The 23,365-nt window shown below is 35.7% G+C and overlaps 1 protein-coding gene across 2 annotated transcripts in view; it reads left to right on the top strand.

Moving 5' to 3' along the window:
- Positions 1 to 6,254: 6,254 nt before the first annotated feature.
- TMEM74 (transmembrane protein 74) overlaps positions 6,255 to 23,365 on the top strand; it is a 34,857-nt gene continuing 17,746 nt past the window's right edge. The window contains exons 1-2 of one of the 2 annotated variants that reach the window (XR_008662997.1): positions 6,255 to 6,462; positions 15,843 to 16,001. The gene's annotated coding sequence lies outside the window, so the exon portion shown is untranslated. Of the gene's footprint in view, positions 6,463 to 15,842; positions 16,002 to 23,365 lie in introns of those variants that run through there. The other variant, XM_055314403.1, reaches the window with a different exon arrangement.

The raw sequence follows: 23,365 nt of genomic DNA, 5'->3' as shown, positions 1-23,365 counted from the left end.
CCTATTTATTTTTTTCTTATTTCAGCTTTTAAAAATTGGGAAATAGAGCATAGCATATATATAGGAAAAGTATGCAGTTTAAATAAATCACTACAAAATGAACATTATTCATCAGTATCCAAGTAAAGAGAGAGAACATTACCTCCAGCTCCCAAAAAACGTCGTCTACTCCTTCTTATCCAAAATTCCACCTCTTATGGTAGAAACTTCCACATAACCTCTTATGGGTAATTGCCATTCTGATTCTTGTGATAATAGTTATGTTACAATGTCCTTATTTTTTCATAATGCATCCACCACATGTCTGTAGACATGTTAGTTTATTTTCTTTTTTGCTTTTGAAGAAAGTCATGCTGATCTATTCTTTTATTTCATGATTCTCTCTGAGATTGTTACATGTTGCATAGTCCATTCATTTTCATTACTTTATGGTATTCCTTCTTTGACTATACTAAAAATTATTTACCCATCAAAGGACATTTGGCTTGTTGTCTGTTGTTAACCATCTTAAACAATGCTATGAGAATTCATATGTATTTTTGTACATGCAGATGTATTTATGGTACATTCCTATGGGTACTGGAGAGTTATCAGTCACTTATCTTCCTCTTTAATAGATAACATCTAAATGGTTTCAGGAAGCAGTTGCACTAATTAAAACTTCCACTGTTTACAAGTAGGTGCTGTTCCAAATTCTCACCCACAGTTGCTAAAGTCAGACTTTAATTATGCAATGTGGTCATAATGTAGTGATATCTTATTGTGGCTCTTAATTTATTTCCCTGATGATTAAAAAAGTTGAACACCTTTACATATTTATTAGCTCTTTGAATTTCCTTTGTGAAAGGCCTGTTCAAGTCTTTTGCCCATTTTTTAATAGGAACTTTGTTTTATTGATTTGATTTTCAGGAACATTTTACATATTCCAGATACTAGTGTTTTGCCATGCATTTATATTACAGATAAGTCATCTTCTACTGTGAATATTTTAATTTTCATTTTTCTGATGGCTCATGAAGTTTGGCACTTTTTATGGTTATTGGACATTTGGGTATTCTACTTGGATAAGGGTTTGTGTCTTTTTGTACAGCTTTCTATCCAGTTGTCTAATTCATAAGAAATTATTGATTTGCAGGAGTTTTGAGATATATATATATCCTATATATATATATATATCCTATATATATATCCTATATATATATATATATTCTTTGTCATAGAAATATATATAAATATTTTTCCTGTACATTAGGTTGCTTTTAGACACTATTATCAGTGGTTGAAACAGAATTCTTAATTTTAATATAATTCTAATAAATTAAAAAATATATAGTTAGTGGATTTTTATTTTCTGCCTAAGAAATCCTTGCCTTTTCCAGGGCCATGAAAATGGTCTTCTCTAAGTTTTGTTTTCTCTTTCACATTCATATCTTCAATTCACTCGGAATTGAATATTTGGTATAGTGTGAGGTAAGGGTCAAGGTACATATTTTTTCTCACATTGATATCCAATTAATGCAGCTTTATTTAATAAGAAGATCATCCTTTTCCCACTGCAATGCAGTGCCATCTTTATTGTATTTCAGGAGACTGAATATATGAAGGTCTGTTTCTGACACTCTATTTTATCCCATTGATCAGTGTCTCTATCATTGCCCCACTTTATCAATGTTTTGATCAATGTAACTTTAGATGTAATCCGTGAAAAGCTTCCAAATTTGTTCTGTTTCTTCAAAATTGCATTGGCTAGTTTTCAAATAAACTGCCTTCTATTTCCACATAAACTTTAAAATCAGACTGTCAATTTTTTTCAAAATAAGAAATCTGCAAAGATTTTGATTAGGAAAAAATGAAATCTATGGATCAGTTTATGGAGAATTGACACCTTAATCTCATTTAATTTTCACTAAAATTCTTTGAAATAAAGATTATTATTATCTACAGTTTATCAATGAGATAACTGGTGAAAAGCTCAGTTAAGAAACTTGTCTTACACCACCCAACTAGTTAGTACTTGACTCTGGATTCCCAACCAGAGTGCCCAGGGCAGAAGACAACTAAAATCTAATAACAATATTTGGTTTTCATAGTATTTGATTTTATGACTACTTTGTATTTACGACCTGAAATACAAGTCTCCAAATAAATAGTAAAATAAAACTACTTAATGAAAGCTTTAACCAAATAGTGTGGGTTCTAGGCAGGCAGTAGAAAATGAGATATTGTATATATGAAAGGTCATCTGTGTTTGCAGGAAACTCTGATCAACTGAAAGTGTTTGCCTTGGCAGCTACTAAATTAATGTAAACTGGTTTGGGGCAATAACTAGTCAAAGATGTCTAGTTAATGTCATTGGCATCAATGCAGGTAGTTTCCTTGATTTTACTCCTCCTAGCTGGATGATTTGTAATTCTAAAACCATTAGCTACATCAAAATAATTTAGGAAATAATAATGGAAACTAGGACACAGCCCTATTCCAAATTGCTTAGAATTGGTATCTAATCTATCAAAAAATATTTTCAACAACTCTCATTCTGGTAATAATACTAACTTTGAAAAGCAAGGCTAACTTGGGATTTACAGTAAAATTATTTTGCTTGGGAAACAGAAACATTCAGTTATGAAGGAACTGAGTGTATAATCCTGAAGTTTCTCCCAAGGTGTAAAATTCCATTATTTTATGAAATCAAAGAGATGGAAAAGGTTACTGAGTCACACACAAAAAAAGTTTATTTTGTTATCCTATACCATTTTCTTGATGAAAATGAAACAGAGGTCATTCCATGGTGGCTGTGTCTTTAACATGAACAGTCAGCAAATGTCTACTAAGCTGCAGGCACAGAGTTAGGTATTGGGTATATAACATAGAACCAAACATACACAGCTTCTGTCTTTATGAAGCTTATGGTTTAAGAAATTAGTATCGTGTAATATTACAAGGAAAAGCAGGTCTTAAAATTTATTAAACCATTGAGAAAATTACTTAACCCCATCAAGTCTCATGTCCTAGTTTTTTAAATGGAGCAATATAAAACCAACTCATTTTGTTTTTGCTGGAATGTAGCATAGATTATTGGGAGTTGATACAAAATTTTACAGTAAAGGTGAGTAGATTAATAGGTTTATCATTTGAGTATTTAAGGGAGTAGATGTTTTCCAGATGGAGTAGACTTTATGCCTATCTGGATAGAACTGTACTCAGGGCATTAGAATAAATAGTAAGGCTTTGAATTTACCACTAAGGATAAATCTCAAACTATTCCTAATGTAATACATTTACTTGTGAGTCTTTTAAACTTTTAGGTAACTGATATTATCTTGAAAAATAAATTGTCACTTAATGCCTAATATAGAAAACATTACCATCTATGGATTGACAAATAGATGGGGTAAATATCTTATGTGGTCATCAAAAGAGATTTGTGATTTTATAGTAATTTCACAGAATTCATCCACGAGTAACCCCATTGCCTAATCTTAATTTTATATTGACCTTTATATTAGGACCAAATTTTCTTTTGGCTTCTAGTGAAGTCATTTATTAAACAAGATATTAACTTTAATATTTCCTAGGTCTAATCTCAAAAATTCACCAGTATAATTTTTTTCCTGTTCTTTTCATTACATTGAGCCCATAGCTGCCTATATTCTGCTATTCTGTAGTTTCTATATTGATATGGATTCAGAAGGAAAAAAATCTCTCTCAGAAGAATCATGAGCAGAATACTGGGCATTTTATTAACTTCCTGAGGTCACCCATGACATTCTAAAGAGCCTCATTTTGCTTTCACTATTGCAGTTTTATGCTTTTTCAGATCAGGTGCAACACTGAAGGACAGAGTGAAGTTAAGGGGGCATGGATGATCCTCACCTGAATCCAAAATGTCTTCTTTAGGGAAGGGGGGGGGGGGAATGTGGATCATCACATAATTAAGTCTATTTCTCCCTTAATCAGAAATGTAAGTCAAATTTCCTTTGGGCTTAACCAGAAGCCTATTTAGTAATTGAAGATTATAATCATATAAAGTGTAACCAAGGATTTCCATCTTTCATTAATATAGTTACTCCACTGTAATAGCCAGTAGGAAGCAGTTTTTCCAAATGAGATTTTTAATGTAAGGCTCCTTTCCAGAATTATTGCCAGTTCTATCTTGCTGATCTCCTAATATCATGATGTGAACTAAGAGACTATATTTGGTTCAGAAAATCTGTGCACTCATTAGCATCAGCAGTTCTCTGTGTTAAACTATATACCAAGCCAGCTTGTCAGAAGCTTGAATCAAGGGGTGCCTGGGTGGCTCCATCAGTTACGGGACTGACTCTTGGTTTCAGCTCAGGTCATGATCTCTAGGTGGCCAGATCGAGCCCCACATTGGGCTCTGCACTTGGTATGGAGTCTGCTGGGAATGCCCTCTCTCTCTCCCTCCATTCCCCCCGGCCCCTCCTCTCACCTTTTCTCTCTCTCTCTTAAATAAATAAATTAAATCTTAAAAAAAAAAGAAGAAGAAGCTTGATATCAAATGGAATATTTTTTTTGTTATAAGAATGAACTATCTCAAAAGCTAATATTTGGTAATTACCAAGATAAATGTGGTTGGCCCAGTGTTGTTTCTATCAAAATTATTTTGTTTGAAGGCAGAGTAAGAAAAAAGCATGAGACCCCATTCCCTAAAAGTCAGATCTCTTGTATTTATAAGAGCCAACTGAAGCCCAAGGCAGACAGAGGAAATAAAAATCACCAAGATAAAGGGAATGTTCAATTATTCAACTCTTATTTGTTTTTGTTTTCTTTGTCTTGTTGGTGCTTTTAATGCCCCTAAGAAAGAGCCTCAGATCACAAAAAGCTGGATTTAATGCTGGTGAAAAGAGAATTAAATCTCAAGATAAGTGAGTTGTTTGCAATAATATATAATCTCAAAATGAGTCTGTCTCCTGACATAGGCAAATTATAACCTGGGGTATCAAGAAAAACTGCAAATTAGATTATTTATTCACAGTTAGTAGTCTCTGAGAAACAATAAGGAATGAAAGGGAAATCAGGAGACTGAAGATGATGTGAATATCTTGACAGAATATTCTGGAAACCAAGTGTGAGATTTACTTACCTAATTCCAGAAAAGGAATGGGTTACGAATTATTAGATTAGCAAATGATAATCCGAGGGCAAATATAATTGTTTTTCTTCTAGATGTGTTTCCTAATCTGGCAGAAAGGGAATAAATATTTGAAATGTTTCAATAAATAGACTGTAGAAACTCTTCACCTAATTTTCAATATAGTCATTTGACCCAGGCAGAAATAATCTCTCACTGTTCAATCCATAGCAATATATTTGTACAGTAGGTTCTTTGGAGTTTCCAATAAATATTTTATTTAGGAAACCTAATTCCAATGTGTACTTTGATAACCTACTCTTAATGAATATAAATAATTATTCAGAACAATATTATTACTTTGATTTTCAGAGTAAGATATGAATAAATACTCAAATTATTTAATTCTTAACTAGAATCTGTGTTAGCATTTCTGCTAAATAACTTCATTGGTGTTCCTCCTGAGACATAAAGGATTTTATTGACCAGCTTTTGCAGGTGAGACATTCTGTGTTCCTGTCTGTTTCTACATCCCTAGGATTGGGAAACCATCTCAGTTTGCCCTAAAATTAAACTCTTCAACAATCCCAGTTTGAGCTTTTCATTTAGCTAATTAGTACTTATTTTTCCGATTGCATTGCTGTCACCCATATGGGGAAGGAACAGCAGATTGCCTGCCTATTTCTTTTGATTTTCCTGCTAAATTGTAAAGAATGGTGTTTCCTTTCTGGTTTCTTGTCGCTATTCTCTACAATCAAGAGCATTGTGAGGAAAGAGTAGGAGTAACTCAATCTCTGATGGAAAGTCTTGATGTACCTGTTCAGATGCTTTTGGGCATGTAGGGCTCACCTGTACAAAACAATGGGTATGTTAATTAAAAACCTCAGGACAACAAAAGCTAGCAGGCAAACTGTTGTCTAGAAGTCACTGATGGCCAATGCCCTCTACATACATCCCTAGATATGTGTATATAAACATGATTCATAACAACAGATAGTTTCACTTCATGATGTTCAGGGGTAAAGATGTATATTTTGAAATATTAACTGTTTTACGCGATTCTTTTTTGTTTATTGTTAGTAATGAACAAATTCTTATCGCAGTGAGGCAGGTGCATTTATTTATCTATCAGTTGGAGTCCAGGCAGGGAAGAAAAGGCTCACACAGATGGGATTTTGAAAACAATGCAATGAAAGGACTGTCTACAAAGGGGTGGACAGAGATAAGGAAGCCAGGAAAGGGTGTACAGGCACTCACATACTGCCAGAAAATGAAAGGTATTACCACTGCTAAGCCTGAAGGAACAAAGAGAGAAAACAGTACTACTAGAGCCAGCTGAGAGAAGAAAGGGACATGGAGACGGTAAGGTAAGCAAGATGGAAGCAGAAATACCCTGGCTTCTCCTCTCCTGCCCTCCAATCTCTTTCCAGCCTTGGGCAGAGGTTAGATGGGGTAAGAAAGCAGGGATTGGGGTATAAAGTGGGAAGAAATAAGCTTGCTAAATTAAAAAATCAGTAATGGAGTATAATTTGAGACCACTGAAAAATTCTATTTTACTCCATTAGTCTTTTGTTGTTCTTCAATCCAATTCTATGATCCAGTGTTGGAGATGAATATGATGTAAATTTCAAGCACCTATAGGATATCACTAGGGATGCCTGGGTGGCTCAGCGGTTGGGCGCCTGCCTTTGGCTCAGGTCGTGATCCCAGGATCCAGAATCGAGTCCCCCATCAGGCTCCCTGTGAGGAGCCTGCTTCTCCCTCTGCCTGTGTCTCTGCCTCTTTCTCTCAGTCTGTGTCTCTAATGAATGAATAAATAAATCTTAAAAAAAAGGATATTAAAAAAAAGGATATAATAAGCACTAAATAAATACCTCCTGAATTAACTAATGAATGAGTGAATAGGAAATTTGGTCGAATCATCTATTTGAAATTTTTCAAATTTAGATTAATAAAAGCCTTGGTTCTATTTTTATAAAGTAATTTTAATATTTCCAAAACTATTCTTCATAAATGTATCCTTCTTATTCCTATAGTCCCATTTTAATTCTGAAGTTTATCAATCTATTTCTCTAAGCTCACTGAGCTAGAAGAACTTCATATTTTCCACTGTTAAACTAGAGTGCATAATTCAAATCAACCGTGACCTTAACAGAGTCTGGATAATTCAATCCCTGTCCGAAAGTAGGGGGATGAAATAGTATTAATAGAGTTGCATGATTCTTAAATCAAGCATTGTACATTGTGCTTCATCCCTGTTTTGTTCCAATAAAACACCAAATATTTTAAGTTAGAAAATGGCCCTGTGTCAAGGTAGAGATAGTCAATTTCTGTGGTGAAATATAGTTAAATAGAGTGAGAGAAAACTTCAGTGCAGTGAAGACAAAAGAGACGTAATTGAATAGATTTTAAGCTTCTTAGGCTGTCCTGCAAGTATCAGCATCTCAGAATAATAATACGCAGATCATGATCATTGTACGACCCATTTAGTGAATGCTCATTGCTTGCCAGGAGGAATCTGGGGCATTTTAAATAAGCTCTTTCTCCCCTAACATCCATACACTGCAATTGTTGACCATTTTTAATGATAATAATATCAATAAAAATAATAGCCATCATCTATTGGGTGCTTACTAAGCTTAAGCCTCATTTTCATTCTTTAACTCAATTACCCAAGCAATTTTAAGAAGTTGGAATGAATATAACGTTGTAACCTTGCTCCGGGCCATTGTAACCTTGCTCGGGTCATGCAGAGCAGTAGAGTAACATAGTGAGTGAGTAAGTAGTAGAGCATAGGTGGGAGCCTGGTGTCTGTTGCCAAAACCTTTACTCTTAATCGATAAAGCAATAACCCACTTTTGAGTCCCATTTAATATAATACATTTCTGGCTGAAATTAGAAAAGCTCGGGTAGCCCCAGTGGCTTAGCGGTTTAGCGCCGCCTTCAGCCTGGGACGTGATCCTGGAGACCCGGGATCAAGTCCCGCATTGGACTCCCTGCATGGAGCCTGCTTCTCTCTCTGCCTCTCTCTCTCTCTCATTTGCTGTGTCTCTAATAAATAAATAAAATCTTAAAACAAGAAAAGAAAAGAAAAGAAAAGAAAAGAAAAGAAAAGAAAAGCTCATCTCTCCCCGTTGGCTCTGCAGGGTGCCAGATGCCTCTAAGAGCAGAAAGACAGAAATTTCATTTCTCACACTTGAGGTATAGAGAAGGGCAATTCAGATCACTTTATTGAGAGTGACTATCATCAGAGGAGAGAAATCCGGAAAATGTACAGTGAGAAAAGTGGATATTTGAAGGAAAAAATTTCCTAGTTGACTAAGGGAGAGGATATTGTCATTTCACTCCACGTTTCCATCCACTTGTATATATTTTCAAAATGAAGCCGGAGACATGCAACCTAACCTATTGCTGCAGCCTCCATATAAAAGCATTGGTGACAGTACCCCCTGGTCCAGATGACTCTTTTTTATCTTGATTATTGCTTCTTGCTAATCATGGTGACAATGGACTCCAGGTTTCCATATTAGTTTTTGGTCTCTAGTCTGGTGGCCCATTTGCCCTTCCTTCTCTGGCTTTGCTCTTAACCTTTGACAGTGTCTCATCTTCTCATGTCATCACTGGCAACAGTCTAGAGGGAAAACACTCTTCTAAGTCTTGATCCACTCATACATTTCCAACTGAGCCAATCCCCAGCATACTCATTCAGAGAGGGATAGTTAGGCCTAAATTTTTTTTTAAGAAAAAATTAGAAACTTCTATAGACATTATTGAAGTATGTCAATTCACATCTCCACTCTTCAAGCAGTATTTACTGTACTTTTGTGTATTAAGTTCTGTAATAAGTACTTCTACCCCCAAGTTTCTAGCTAAGGTTCTTTTTTTACATATATAGGAGAAAAAGACTGTTTGTAGAGTTCTTCACAGTAGAGAAATTTTTTGCAGTCAGTTAATTTCCAATGCTGCTTATAAATGAGTTTTTATTATTTTTAATATAGGCAAAGTTAAGAGTGTCCCAAGATCTAATCTGCATAGTCACTTCTGGAATTCTAAAATGTTAAAGCAAGTGAGATGTATGTACCCAAATCCAAAGAGAACTCAGAAAGATAGGAGACATGGAACTTAAAATAGACATTGCACCATATAGTGGCTAAACACACGAGATGTAGGGTCAAATCTCCTAGGCTCAAATCCCACCTGTGATACCTATACTAACAGTATGACTTTAGACAATTTTGTTAACCTTTCTCATTATCTGTTTTATCTGTAAAATGGGAATTATTATAATTATAGCACATAGTATCCGGGATTTTATGAGAATTGAATGCTATGCTACTAAAGCATGGGAAGCTCTTAGAACAGCACCTAGCCTAGGAATTACTTGGTAAATGGCAGCCATCATTGTAACCGGCAATTAGCTATGAACTATTATAAGTCACAGATCTCAAGAGCACACTGTCTTCCTCCTTACCAGCATCAGCCTTTGAGCTAGAAGTCCCTTCTGTCTTGGGTAATAGATTCTCACCCTAGAAATAGGCTCCCTTGACCAAAAGGCAATCAGTTAAATTCTGCTTGGTGGCATCATGTACATTTTAACATTTCTAAGTTCTAGTGTAGATCTGCCCTCTGCACCCCCTGCTACCACACACAGAATATGTCAAACTAAAGAAGGGGACAGTTAGAGCAGAAATTTCCTCAGTCTTATTATCCTCCATGCATGATGCAAAATGTACTGCTGTTTGTCTGGTGTCTGCAGTAACTCCCAAGAAACCTCATTCTGTCACTAGAGATACAGCCTTTCAGGATTTGCCTGTGCTATTTGTCAAGCTTTGCAGCCTTCACTTTAATCTCTCAGCCAGAGTGGTTATCTTCTAAAGAGAGGTCATTCTAAAGCCTGGACAGGTAACGTATTTTCTGCTCTTCTTTTGTACTCTCTTTATGGGCTCCCTTTCCCTTTGTGATTAGAGACAAGAATTATAGAGAGGATTCATTCAAAATCCATGCCCCTCTCTTCCCCTTTGTGTCAGGAGAATACAGTTATTTTAGTTCAACATGGGCGGCAGACAGATGTAATATACTGACTCCACCACATATTAGCTGTGTAATACAAGGCAATTTTCTTGATATCTTTGAGCCTTACTAAATAAGAGCAATTATGAGAATGAATTAAAAGAGGCGATGTATTTAATTGCACACAGTGACCTTTCAATTGTGGTATGTATTATTGCTATATTTTCCTCTAACGTCTGACACGTTCTTCCACATTTCCTCTCTGCAACTATGTCGAGATCTTTATATTTCATCAGTCTATTCTCCTCTCCCCTCCCCCATCAAAGCATATCCTCTTAGTGATCTACTCTGAATACTTTATTTACCACATGCTATTGCTCAGGATTTGTACCCTGCTCCTCTCATTAAAACATTTCTGGTTTGGTGATCTTTCACATTCCTTTCAAAACAGTTATTCCAATTCCTCTGCTTGATTATCTGCAGCACCACACAATATAAAGCAATTATCATTCCACTCTTCCTAATGCACAAGGGTAAAGCTTCAATAATTCCTCTCACTTTTTATAAAGGCCACTTTTCTGAAACACTAGAGCACTCTGGAGGAGAGCACCTAGAGCCGCTGGTGATACTGATACTGGGGCAGATTTGAAACTGACCACAACTGCCTCAGACGATGCTCTTGGCATAGCCACTGTCTCTGAGGTCACTCCAAAACCTGAGAGTCCAGAAGCTGAAGACAATCCCTGATACCAGTGCAGAGGGATAGAATCTACACATATTCTCCAGATCAGGTGGCAAGTGCACAACTGGGAAATGCTTAAAGATATGGATTTTAGAATCAAGACACATATGAGCTCAGATCCCAGCAACACTACTTTCTACTGTATGCCCTTGAGAAAATTATTTTACCTTTCTGACTTTTGTTTTAATTTAATAACAGAATGATTAATAAAGCAGTACCTACTTTTTAAAAAAGAGGTTCTAAGCATTAAGTGGCATAATGCATTTGAAAGGGCTTAATAAATTGTCTGGCATTTTATTTTATTACTATCATCATAATTATTATAAAGATGGGATGCAGCTGAAGATGTATGTATATATGCATTCCATCTTTACAATAATTATGATAAGATAATATGCCAGACAATACACATATAAAATATTCATCCATCTCCTTCTCTACTGCTATGATGCTTCCTTAAGCATCCTTAAGCTATTATACCCTCCCTGGAATAAGATCATAGCTTTTAAGTAGTCATTATCCTGTTCTGCTCCTGTATCTTTCTACTCCATTATCTACAGAGATATCAAAGGATTTTTAAAAACATGTAGACTGTATCATGTCATTCTTCTATTCAAAATGACTTTTCACTGCATTTAGTAGAAACTCTAGTCTTTAACAGCTCCAATCTGGCCCCTGTCTACGTCTCCCTCTTCATGTCCTCCCACTTCCCTTCACTCCCATTCAATTCACTTTCAGCCCCCTTAGTCTTCTTGTGGTTCTTCAGGGGCATCTATTTATTCTCCACCCACAGGTCTTTGCATATACTGTCCCTCTGCCTGGCGTGCCCTTCATCAAACTCTTTGCTTATTATCGCAGTCTGCTTCTTAAGGTCTTAGCAATGCTTCCCCAAAGAGGCACTTCTTCATCTCTTGGTCTCCATCCCCTTTTGTATTCCCCATAGCCCACAGTGAATTTTGCTTTAGAAAGTTTATCTTTATTTGTATTTATGTATTTACTTTTATGATTTTCAGCTTAATATCTGCCTCATGACCAGCATATAAGCATAATAAACACAAGAGTCAGATCTATTTTGCTTTTTTCTTCATATCAAGTGTCTCACCCAGAGTCAGACTCATGGTAGATGCTTCATGAATATCTACAGAATCAGTTTTGAGTGAATATGACAAATAAAGAAGGAAGCTCTTTCTACTCTTGCCTTAGCATACTTATCACCATCAGCAACATCAGCAAGATCTTCAAAATAGCAGTAGTTATGATTTATTGAGTGGCTGCTGTGTGCCAGGCCCTGTACTAAATATATTCTATGTATGTTCTCATATACCGCTCACTATCATCCTACCATACCTTACAGAGAAGGAAAAAGAAGAATACTCAAAGTCATACACTGGAACTCAGGATCAAGCCCATACCTGGTTGACTTAAAATCTATGACCCTGACACAGAAGAGAGAACCAAGCAGGTTACAACTTTCCAGAGAAATGAATTAGTGCTTTTCTTTTTCTTAGGAAAGCCTAATTTTCAAAATCTCCCTCAAAGGATATATTTCAGTGCTTAAATTTCCAAATGACCAAGAAATCAGGATTGAGTCAAAACTGCCTTCTTTCAATGCTAACTGGAAAGGAATAGTAAATTCCTTGGGCCCTAAGCTCAGTAAATCTTTTCATGATGTTTCTACACTTTCAGTCTGTCACTAAGGTAAGAGAGAACTGGTAATATTGCCCAGACATTGCTGAACCACTGCATTGATCCTGGAGGGGTCATATCCCCTGTCATTTTATGAAGCTACCTCATCACCATCAGTGTCCTTTTTAATTAGTAGAGTCCATCTTAGTTTATAAACAAAAAAGAAACACTGAAATGTAACAGAATTTTATTTATGACTTCCCACAGCAGAGGTATTATGTCACATTAAATGGTCATAGGTAATGTGCCTTAGTTACTTAATCAACCCAGAACTGAATTAAAGACCAACGATTTTAATAGATTTTTTTATTCCACTTTCTGTTCCTTTAAGAATAAAGAAAAAAAGACATTTACAAAAGTCGTCATGTATGAATGACATGACAATCACAGAGAGATGGAGATTCTCAAAAATAACTCCAAGACTTTGTATTGACAATATTCAGACCACCAAAAATAAAAAATAAAAAGAAAATGAAACAAAACTCTTTTCTGCTTAGTCTTTTAAAATGCCATATTATTTAGCCTAGGGTAACAGATGGCCAATTGTATACAATTTGAAAGTAACTCTGAGTAACAAGGTCACCAGGACTCAGAATTTTTCTTTAAATTCTTCTGTGTGGCTTCCATGTGAGTGTTTGAGAGCATTAGAAGTAACTTTCTGGTTTTATGCTTGTGATATTGAATACATTTGCTCCCTTTCAACTTGACCTTATACCTCTAACCAAGAAAAAAAGTTCTCCATTATTTTGATATGACTATTATGACTATTATGACCTATTTCATTTGCTTGGAGTACAAAAGTGGTCACCGTATTAGTTGGCTCAGCCTGCCATAACAAATACTATTCACTAGGCAGTTTAAATAACAGAAATTTATTGTCTCACAATCCTGAAGGCTAGAAGTCCAAAATTGAGATTCTGACCAATTTGCTTTCTGGTGAGAGTTCTCTTCCTGACTGACAGCTCCCTTCCTGACTTGCAGACAGCTACCTTCTTGCTATGTTCTCACATGGCAGGGAGAGATTGTGAGACACACATACAGATAGATAGACACAGAGAGAGAGACTGGGGTGGGAGAAGAAACTCCTCTGGTATCTTTTAAGGACATTAATTCTATAAGATCAGGACCCAAAACCTATGACCTCATTTAACCTTAATTATCTTCAAAATGCTTCATTTTCTAATACAGTCACACCATGAGTTAAAGCTACAACATATAGATGTTGGGGGGTGGTGTGGACACACAAACATTCAGTCTATAACATTCACATTTTTTTTAATTCTTAAATGAATTAATCCAGGCTCCATATAGTCAAATAAACAGGAAGCCAAGAATCTTCTTGAGGCCATCCTTAAGATTATAGAACTCTTGTGCTTTAATCCGTACAAGAGTCCATTCTGCTTAGGCATAGAAAACATAAAAATCAGATTGGTTTGCCAGTTGAGGCCAGCTTTCTCTCTATATTGCTTCTGTCTTTACTGCAATGATAGAACTGAACAATGGTCTCACAGAATCCTGTGCTTCAGTAATTCCCTCATTGGTCCCAGTTCTGAACAGGTCACAGCTATGCCTGTGATCTGGGTTCCAAAATTACTATTCAATCACTAGAACATGGAACTCAACACAGCTTTTGCCATCAACACCTATGTCTAGGTATTGAAATTGGGTTACCAGTCCAGGTGTCTCCTTCCCTCATGAGTTTCCTTTCAGGACCTTAATTTCCTTTCTACCCATAAAACATTATTCAGACCATCTCCATCCAACAGAGCAGTGCTTGAACTTTGAAAGAAAAGGGTCCTTGACCCTTATGAATATTTATTTACCTCTTCTGTAGCAACCAGGGCCACATGTCTAGGGCTACTATTCAGAGGAACAGCCTTTCTCCAGCTCACAAACATCCTGTAACCTTTTCCCTAGACAGTGGGGGGGGGGGGGTTAGTACTCTTATGTTTGCAAAACTGGAAAACCCCTTAGAATAATTCTTCTAGAGGAAGAATTATATAGACAAAGAAGTGGTCAGAAGAGGCACATTTATTAATCACCCACAATCTTTATGTATATCTTAATCTACCAATCCTCTGAACAACCAAGAGGATCTTCTTTTGTATTCAACCAACTTAGAAAGTGAGAGAATTGGGAATTATAACTTTTTAAAATTTATTTTCCTCAGTTAATTGATATTTTCTGTAATTTTTGAGGAAATACAAATCATAGGAGAATTTAGAAAATGACACATGACAAAGTATTAGAGACACAGAGTTAGTGAAACCCGAACAAGAAGATGATGACATTAGGATGATGACCCCTGGAAATGTCTTCAGATGATATAAAGAACTTGGGATATTGGAAGGCTTCTTAAAAGCACATGGCAAAGACACTTCATATAAACTGCTGTGCATGGCTGTGTACATTCAGGTGTATAAAGGAATCAAAGGGGCACTGCATGAGCAACATATTAAGAAAGGATTTGCCTAGGATGAGACATTGGACACTAAAATTAAAATTAAATTTGTCTCCTCATTCCTAGGGAGGAACCTCCAGTTTTCAGAACAGGAAACAGGTTTTGAGTAATGGTATTGGAAGCATGGATTCTCAAATATACTTACTCACAAAATAGTGACTAAGATCTTGTTTCACATTTTCTACAGTACTTAAGGACTTAGTGATACTCTGAGACAGACCTCAGTAGTAGTAATTTGTATTCACTCAACGATCCTGTTTTCAACTTGCACTCAAAGATTCCTATCCATATTGCCCTTAGCTAAGGAGATTTTGAAAAATATTTTGTAGAAACCAGTCTCTTGTGGTTTATGGTAACAATGGGGCTGAGTCGTCTAGATTTCCCTTCAGAGGAGTACTTTCTACCCTGGTCGGATAAAAAAAAAAAAAAAAAAAAAAGGAGATACGTAGGGCTGTCAAAGACAGCAATTAGCCTCTTCAGAGACTGCCTTAGCTAAAAAGAGCTGCTTCATCCCAAATCATATGCTTCTCAGGGAGACCCTCATCTAATGATTGATAGAGGCAGGGTTGTAAAGATCCAGAGAGTATAACCTCAAGGGACATCTCTAAAGAGCCACTTTAGCTTCTTGGCTTCCTGTACTGAGGATATCACCCAGCCTACCTCTGTGACTTCTCTCTCTGCCCATTCCTGATTCCTTCCCTTCCCGTCCAATGAGGCCAATTATGGCAGATTGGAGTAGTTACCTCCTAATATCCATTAGACACGTTGTACTTGATAATACAATTCCAAATTTTAGATGAAAATATGCCAGCTCAGATAAAAGATTTGTTTCCCAAACTCCCTTGCAGGTTGATATTGCCAAGAAACTATGTTTTGGCCAAGAAAATGTAAGAAAAGTGCTTTTAAGGAAGAAGGTGTACCTTTTTTTCACCCTTCCTTCTTGATACTAGTTGGAATGAAAACATGATGGCTGAAGACTCAGCAACTCTCTCGGACCAGGAGGTAACATGAAGTATGGCTGAGAAGCAACATAAGGAGCTTGTGTACCTGATACTTGGAAAGACACATCACCAGTCCAGGCTGTCTACTACCAGATTCTTTTTCCATGAAAGCAAATAAACTTCCATATTTAAGCAACTTTTTGGAAGGTTGGGTATTTTTGTAGGGGGTTGTTTGTTTTACTTACAGCTGGATCTAAAATAATATACCAGGGAAGGGAAGAAGTGGGGGAAGAAACAAAGTGGAGAAATACAGTTCCCAAGATGAAAGTAAACAACCATTCCAGAATAAAATACAAAATGTTTACCTGGCCTAGAGAGCAACCTGTTCAGCTCAGAGTCTGAAAGCTGTTTCCAGAAAAAATACCTGGAACTAATAGCTCATCTGACATGTTTGATGGTCAAGAAAATTGCACGGAGAGGCACGTTAAAGAGCTATGGGAAATTTGTATATAACTTAGATACTCAAGGAAAACTAAGTGAAAAACAAAATGAGGACTTTAATAATTATAGGGGAAATAAATTGTCTAAGAAATCAGAAACATTACAGAGTTCTACCTGGTTCAGCATGAACAATATTTATGTAGTTATAATGGTGAAAACAGTGCATATTCTTTTAACCAAAGATTGAAATATACTGAGATGATGTGAAGAGTAAGGGAAGAGAAGACGAATTGCGAGTTAAATGCTCATATACCATTGTAGAACATTTTGTTGATAAATAAGAAAATGCAGTATATGCTTATTATTTATTTTTTTAAGAGAGGAGAGGGGCAGAGGGAGAGAGAGAATCCCAAGCTGAGTGTGGAGCCTGACATGGGGCTGGATCTCATAATCCTGAGATCGTGATCTGAGCTGAAATCAAGAGTTGGATGCTTACCTGACTGAACCACCCTGGTGCCACCCCGTAAATGTTTACTTTTAAAATTATGGTGATATCTCTCTAATAAGCTCACTGAGTTAAAAGCAGTTGTCTCTAGGGAGCAGAACAAGTGGATAAAGTGAACATCCTATTTATGTATTTCAACACTACTTTCATTTAATTTTTTGTCAATATTTCTTCACATAAAACATTTTGATAGAAATAAAATTTTATTTTCAAATAATCAGGGAACAGAATTGTAAGAGGAAGAGAGAGAATAGTGAGAATAGATAGCATGAAAGACTGAACAAGTTGAAAGCCTGAGAGTGCTTTAAATATCTTTGCAATGTCATTTCTTATCACGTGATATGAATAAAACCTGAGCTATGACAATTATAATTATTGCCAATATACTAAAATTTCCCCAGAGAACATTAGCTTTCTGCCAATTCACATAAGCTAAATGTCCTGAACTTTCATTCTCAGAATTAATGTTCTCCCCGAAGGAAAGATCCACACTACATTCATTTCTAGACTTCCATATTGTGAACTACTTCAAACTTCAAAAAGATATTTAAGATCTGGGATTGCCAAGGGGAGGTTTTCTCAATATCTGTTGATTACCACCAATTCTACATTATACTGCCACTTATAGAAGAAAAAGCCTCAGTCATTCTTAAGACAATTTAAAAGATTTTATGGGGCTTTAAAAAAAATTCATTGGGTTCCTCTTTTGAGGGTTAACTCTTTTCTTTCTTCAGACTCTCTGAGCTCTCTTTTAGAATATCTGTCCAGAATTATGCCTTATTGTCTATTGTCAAGAATCTCGTTTTAAGTTACTTATATAATCTCTGCTTTAATGGATGAAATAGCATTTTTCCTGACTTTGGTCTTAAATATTACCTGTTTTCTTTTTTCTGAAAGTTTTCCCTGTTTTCTTTTTACTTTTTACTTCCCTGTTTTCTTTTTACTTACTTTTCCCTGTTTACTTTTTACTAGAACTGTGATGATGAACCTTACAAATGCCTAAAGATGAAATGTGCTCCATAGTGGGCTAACCAAAAGTTTATCCAAGTTTGCTTTCTAAATCAATAAACTGTGACAAATACTCAACAATTTCTAGCTTATAAAGTGATGTATATGTGACCAATATTCTCCGTTGTTTAGCTATTCTCCTTCACTAATATAAACTATTTAGATTCAGCTCTTTAAAAATTTTAAAGCAAAATCCTTTTAAATTTGCTCCTCATATCTGACAAATGTTATTAAACATAGTCTTGCTTGACCTGCTACCTCCTTAAAAAGACCTTGTTTAGAGGATCCATGATTAGAAGTATTCTGGCTAATACTGCTGTGTAACAAATTATTCCAAAAAGTTAGCAGATTTAAAAAAAAAACTGTTTTATTTTGCTCATGATTTTGTGGTCAGAAATTCAGGAAGGGCTCAGCTGGACATTTCTTGGGGTCTTTCATGCATATGCAGTCAAATAATGGCTGGACTACAGGTATATGATTGCTCAATGGGGCTGAATGTCCCAGACAGTAGCTGCACAACCATTTTTGATCTAGCTTTGAAAGTCACTGTGCCACTTCTCTTGCATTCTATTAGTTAGTAACAAGTAGAGTTCCATTCAGACTCAAGGAAAGAAGTCATAGATCCCACTTCTTGGTCAAGGCAAAAAAATCTGTGACTACCTTTCTTAAATAGTCACAAGAAGTATAAATGCTGAGGTCAGGTTGTTACAACTCCAGCTCATATTGTTATTTTTGTAGTATTTTAAAAACATCATAATAAATAGCTTTTGATCCCTGTGCTTTTAAAAAGCTTACCTAAATTAGTTCCACCCTATTATATTTTGGAAATTATTTTCTATTCCTGAGTGTTTTTTTTTCCTCCTGAACAAATCTACTGTATTAAGCGTTTAACAAACATCATGATTTTCCCAAGTAGAGGTTACAATAGAGAATTTCTAACCACATTATTAAAACATTTTCTACATATTGATCTTTATATTCTTCTCCTCCATATTTTCTTCCTTCTCTCCTTAGTATGCTTTGACATTTTTATTTCACACTCTGCTAGGCACTGAGGATACTGAGATGAATAAACCATATTCCCTGTAGTAAAGGAGGCTTGCATTTTGGTGGGGGAGATGGGAACTGAACTGACAAATAGTATAGTAAATGTGATTTCAGGGATACGTGCAGAGGATTATGAAAGCATTGAAGCAACACCAAAGCTCCTCAATGTCTAAGCTATTCAAGAGAGAGCAGTAAAAATTCATATTCAATTTATTTTTTAAGAGTGAGAGAGAACAGATTTACGGTCTGAGATACATGGCTATGACACCCACACATTTCTGGGTGGATCGTGCCTTTCCAAATATAAATCATTTTATCTCCTGAAAATAAGATTAAAAAAATTACCCACATTTATACAAATGGAAAATATGCATTAATTTGAAATCAACTTATCCCTCCTCCCAATGGTCAAACCACTGAAAGTCGGCTTCTTTGGGGATAGCAAAGATCCCAAGGGGAAAACCCCTTGAGATTGTCAAAAGTGCTAACCCACTCCAGTGATTGGATTCTCATAGCTCAATTAAGAGAAACAGCAAGCACATTTGGTCATGAAGTTTAAAATATTTATGAGGATAAAAGGCCTATAACAATGCCTTTCACTATTAGTTCACAGTTAGATGGAAGGAGAATTACTTTGGAGTCTTTTGCTTCATTATAATTTCTATGACAAAATGTACGACTTTTAAAATTATTATTATTTAATAATTATTATTATTATTAGTCCCTTTTGGTTTAGCCTGAGAATCAGATGAATGCTTAAATTACTGATTATTTTAAGGTAGTTTCTTTCCCATCTTTCTCCAAAGAGAACTTGGATTTTCACTGTTGTTGAGAGAAGACACAGGAAGAGGAATTTAGTTTATCGGAGATCATCAGCACATTCTACTTAGGAGAATGCCAGGTACCTAAAGTGATTCAGTTGAGCAAATGGGTTAAGTTCCAGAGATATTTAAGGCATCTTGTGAGTAGGCAAATGGACTGTAGGGCTTTTAATACACAGGAACAACTGTATCTAGCTAAAACACTAGGGCTTCTCTGACATTTTTTTTTTAAATAAGGAAATGTTCCTTCTACAAACTAGCCTGTACCACATTGAAAAAAACTTGAAAGTAAAGATATAAAAGTAAAGTAAAGATCATATGTAACCTCTGTTTTTTTTTTAATTTCCAGAATCTAGCATGGTGTCTGACTGGAGTATGTGTGCTGTATAAACTTCACTAATATGTCAAGCATTAAATGTAATGTGTAGATCATAACATAATTTTAAAAAGTCACCAATTACAGCTGAGCAAAGAGTGGACAGATTAAGCTGTACTGTACCTAAAATTTGTAATTTCATTTTCTTTGTTATTATTTGAAGACAGCGTCTATTTTTATTATCCTAAGCATAAATCTTGAAGAAATATATGTAATTCTCTTATCTGATATGACTGTAAGGAATGTATTAGACTTTAATAGATGCATAAACATAGAAATGAGGACTCTGTTGGGTTAAGAGAATTTGGTAGTGAGCTACTTAGTCTGCCCCCACAGTGAGAGGAAGATAGACTAATACTATAATGATCCACTTAATTATTTCTAAGGTATTTTTGATAGATGGATGTCATAGCTTACCAAACGTGAATGTGACATTGATTTTGCACAGTGACAAACTCTGTCATTAGATTTCACAGTTCATTATAGTGTTTTTCCCCCAATATTTACCCTTCATTTCTATTGCTGCTTATAAAAGTTATTTTGTCTTGATTTCATAAAGGATGGGTTTTATCTTGCAGACTGAGACATATATTCCTTTCTAATTCCCAGTAAGGTCAAGAAAGACAGAACTCTTACCATGTAAGATCTCTGGCTCTGGCTCACAGAACTAACATTTTGCATTGCTATTCGGTTTCATTTTAGTCAAGCATCCATGCTAGCTAATTTTTACAACACCCCTTGCCAAATAACCAAATTCCCTTTTCCTAGGAACACTGAAATCAAAATCTTAATAAGGACTTAAAAATTAGGCTTAGCTTGCTTATATATTTTCAAAATTAGAATACTATTTATGGAAGTGACATGTTCATGATGTCATTTTGAACTTGTTCTTGAATTCTTCTTGTTTATTTTCATTTTCTTATTCTCATTCTGAAACCCACTATCCATAAAAATATGACTGGATTACCCTTTCTGGAACATTTCCTTCCTTATGGTTCGGAAGCTTGTGTGTGTGCGTGTGTGTGTGTGTGTGTGCGTGTGTGCACATTTAAGTTTCTTTTTTTCTAACCAAAGGCATTTATTTGTAACTTTTTAAATTTATTTTTGTAGCAAAATTAAACTATACAGACTGTTGGATTTCAGGTTTAAATTATTCATTTATCAAATGATTTATAGATTCATTTACAAATACAAACTGAGCCCTGTAGGTTGGCGTCTGCTTACTGCTTTTTGTTTTCTTATTTATGGATACTGCTTCCACTTTATTCATACTGGAGAACTATGTTTCAGCAGGCTTTAGATTATATAGGGCTTTTAATCAAACACTTATTTTAGACTTCTCAGGCACTAAGCTCAAACCAGATAGTTGGAGATAAATTAAACCTGGTGCCTACTTCAAGATGTCTAATGAGATAGAGAAAGGTATGAAAATATGTCACTTTTGGATGCTTTCATAGATATTTAGAAAACCCAACTTACGTTGGTGATTTGTTGACTCAAGTTACCATGAAGGTCAAAGACCATAGGAGATTTAGCAGTTTAACCTTGACTTTCGTTGTTTCTTGTAATTCTTTGGCATAGTCCCTCTTCCTATGTGTCAGCTTTATCTCAGGCTAACTTATCTTGTGGTTCTAAGCAGAAACAAGGACTACATGCTACCTCTATCCTCAATCATTGATCAAAATCTTGCACTTTACCTTGATTAAAATATTTCTGAGACAGTTGTGACTAAGAAAGTCCTGTGTTTGTTTAGAACTGAATCCCTAACCAATCACTGTAGCCTGAGGGAATGTGATTAAATTTCTTGATTTGTGCCCTTGAGCAGAGGGTAAAGTCAATTTCCCCAAACCACCAATCTTCTACACAAAAGAGAAAGATGGCTACTCAGAGGGAAATCCAAAGAGTGTGATAAAATAGAATGGTGGGAAATAAAATAAAATAGAATGGTGGGAAATTGACATTGGTAAGGCAATCAATGAATATCTGACTGGATCTAGATAACATCAGTTCTCCACCCATTCCCACTTGATATTCAGACTCATTTTAGTTATAGCAGCTTGACTGCAGAAAAAAAAAAAAAAGATCCTAATTGTTCTACAACCCTAGCAATGTGACTTTATAGAACCTCATGTTAAAAGGTAGAGTCTACTTTCCTATCCCTTGTATCTGGGCGAGGCTGATGATTTGATTTTTTTTTTTTTTTTTAATGCTTTAGAAATGACCACATGCCAGTGTTGAGCTTAGCTGCCAAGAAGCTTTGTGTGCTCTCACTCATTCTTTTGGAAACGTGTTGCTACCCTGTGAATTACCCTGTGAATCAGTCTAGTTGGCTGAATGATGGGAAATTAGGCAAAACAGAGACAAGCCATCCACAGCTCAGTCCATCCTAGACCAGTGACCCAGCATGTGACCATGAATGAACCCAGGTTAAGAACAGGAAGATCTGTTGGCAGGTGAAGGCAAGGCTTATTTAGGGCCACAATTGCTTAGTCATGATTCTGAAATCCATTAAAAACTCTTAAAACCAAAAGGGTTTTTACTAATTTGTAGTAAGATCATGTAGCAGCAAAATCAAATGTGTATTTATGAAAGGCTATTTACATTCTTTCTTTATCCAAAATAGTGTGAATTATCTATACTCTTTGCTGAAAGATAAATTAATGCGTTTGACCATAAGGTGCTGCTCCAGACCCCACTGGGGCTACAAAATACATTGTATATGCAAAGTTTATTTTTTTTTTAACTACGAGAGAGAGAGAGAGAGAGAGAGAGAACTCAAATCAATCAAGATACCTAAGTCTTGAAATATATTGGGCTAAAGACTTTGAGGACCCAAAAATCCATTTTGCACGGGAAACTTTTTACCCAACCTTTTTCTTTTTCTTCTTCCTATCCTACTCACAAAAAAATCTTCTCTAATCTCCTTTCACTGTGTGTGATTTCTTTTTTCTTCCTCCTCCTCAAAAGTCCCTCTCTTCAAGGCTCTCAGTGTCTGATTTCAGCCTCCTTCTCACTCTGGGATTTGCCTCCCCCACCTCTTTCTTTATATAGCACTATTTAATCTTTCTCAGCTTCCCAGATTGCACTTTCATATATCACTCAGCTCAGCAAATTGAAAGACATTCCTTGACATTTGCCCTCCTTGGAAAGGAAGTGAAATTTAGAGACCAAGGGGTAAGTTATGACTAATGTTCTTCCTTTCACACATTAGACAAAAAAAGATATATAGTAT

Source organism: Nyctereutes procyonoides, unplaced genomic scaffold (assembly GCF_905146905.1).
Source record: "Nyctereutes procyonoides isolate TBG_1078 unplaced genomic scaffold, NYPRO_anot_genome, whole genome shotgun sequence".
In the NCBI taxonomy this organism is placed as follows: Eukaryota; Metazoa; Chordata; class Mammalia; order Carnivora; family Canidae; genus Nyctereutes; species Nyctereutes procyonoides.
The sequence above is the reverse complement of the archived record's forward strand: the minus strand, read 5'-3'. Positions and strand labels throughout refer to the sequence as shown.